We start from the raw sequence: 2,500 nt of genomic DNA on the forward strand, positions 1-2,500 counted from the left end.
AAAAAGCAAAAAAAAAAAAAAAGATTTCGGGAATTCCCCAAAAACAGCGGTTCTTACACTCCCCTTCTCTATAAAACAAATATAACAAAACACTCACACCAAAACCAAAACAACATATATATCTATAAGAGAAAATATAGATATAAGACAAAATAAAGAATAAAAAAGCAAAAGAAAAAGATTTCGGGAATTCCCCAAAAGCAGCGGTTCTTACACTCCCCTTCTCTATAAAACAAATATAACAAAACACTCACACCAAAACCCAAACAACATATATATCTATAAGAGAAAATACTAAAAAAAGCAAAAAAAAAAAAATAACAAACATAAAACAAATATAACAAAACACTCACACCAAAACCAAAACAACATATATATCTATAAGAGAAAATACAAAAAAAGCAAAAAAAAAGATATAAGACAAAATAAAGAATAAAAAAGCAAAAGAAAAAGATTTCGGGAATTCCCCAAAAGCAGCGGGTCTTACACACTCGCCTTCTCTACCCAGCTTGGCTCGACCATTAAATGTTGACCAACTCGTTAAAATCTTCTGGAGACGGGGCGGCCACTCCCCTCGAATGCAATTGGACTCTGGGAGTGCTTTCTCCGATTATATTTATCCTTTCTTATTTGGGGATGTATATTCTTGGTCTATTCTTTGTTTCTTTGTTTCTTTCCTTTTTTTTTTTGCTAGTTTTAGTTTTATTATGGTTTGTTGTTGGGAATATCTCAAGTAGTGTGTGGATATTGTGTGTGTGTGTGTGTGTGTGTGTGTGTGTGTGTGTGTGTGTGTGTGTGTGTGTGTGTGTGTGTGTGTGTGTGTGTGTGTGTGTGTGCGTGTGTGTGTGTGTGTGTGTGTGTGTGTGTGTGTGTGCATGAATTGTTATACATATCGGCAGTTTTTTCATGATGATTGTGCTTAATTAACAATTGTCAATATCGTTTTATCATCACTGTAATCTATTTTCATGACTACACTGCATAAGTTTCTCTTTTATTGTTATTTAAGGTAACAATAACGTTAGTCACAGAATCAGAAAAAAGTGATAACGAAAAAAATAACAAACAATAATAACAAATCTAAAAAAAATGCTATCACCTATGCTACCCCAACCATCGCCATGAACACCACAATCATACCACTGATTCCGTTATGGTAGAAACCTCACTTAAGAGCAAACCAACCGATTAAACGAACAAATCCTTAAAACCTCGGCTCGGTACCTCTCGCGTGTCCTTGACCCTGAATGACCCGGCAGCCACAGGTCACCGAGACACCAGAAGAAGCCACAGCACCAGAAGAAGCCACATTCACTGACCTATGACGCTACACGACTGTGCACTAAGGATTCCCGTCGGAGACTCTCTCCCTTGACCTCCCGCTCGAGGGAAAAGCGAGGTCGTGGGGGGGGGGGGGGTGCGTGCGCCTGTGGAGGGTAGCCATTTTGCTTTGGCTTTTATTAATGGTCAATTAATTAGTCAATCGAGGTACAATATACAGTGACAATATAGATCGAAGGTAATACACTATATTCGTTTTAATAGATTGTGATGGAATGTATAACCGTTGTCATACAGAAGTGAGTTAACTATGTATGTCTACAAAGTTATTTTCGTAAATAAATTTTCGATCAATTTTGACAATTGTTTTATCGTTAGCATTTTTACTATTGTGTTGTTGTTAATTTCATATTTTTTACCTTTACCATTATTATTGCTATTATCATTTTTTTGTTATCAATACCATCACCATTGTTATCGCTATCAATTTTTATATCACTATAATCCTTTCTATAATTATCATTATACTATTGTTACCATTATTATTGTTATCATTGTGTTGTTGTTACCATTACTGTAATTTCTATCATTATCATATTTTATCATTGTTGTTATTGTAGTCCGTCGTTATTTCAGTTATTACCACTATCACCATCATCACCATCATTATCATCATCATATGATTATTACTAGGAGGTATTATAAAGAAGGGGAATAGAGAGGACGAGAGGGCAGGGGACAGGGAGGGGAGAGAGGGGAGAGAGGGGGAGAGAGGAGAAAGAGGAGGGTGCAGAGAGAGGGAGAGGAGGAGGGGAGAAAGGGGAGGGGGCAGAGAAGGGAGAAAGAGGGTGCTGGGAGAGGGGAGAGAGGTTGAAGGGGAGAAAGGGGAGGGGTGAGGGGAGAGGGGAGACAGGTCGAAGGGGAGAAAGAGGAGGATGCAGAGAGGGGGAGAGGGGAGAGAGGTTGAAGGGGAGAAAGGGGTGGGGGCACAGAGGGAGAGAGGGGAGGGAGGGAGAGAGGGGAGAGTAGGGAAGAGGGGAGAAAGGGGAGAGTGAAAATGGAGATGCTGCCTCGACCCGAGTTTTAATGAGACTGTCAAAGTCAATGAACCAGAATACTTCCAGTCACAGGTCCAAGCTGGCTCAAGAAGTAAACCCGCCGTCGCTTTTTTCCCTATACATGTATTTTGTTTCCTATTCTATTATTATTCTTTTCTCTC

This window comes from Penaeus vannamei, chromosome 23 (assembly GCF_042767895.1).
Source record: "Penaeus vannamei isolate JL-2024 chromosome 23, ASM4276789v1, whole genome shotgun sequence".
Taxonomy (NCBI): domain Eukaryota; kingdom Metazoa; phylum Arthropoda; class Malacostraca; order Decapoda; family Penaeidae; genus Penaeus; species Penaeus vannamei.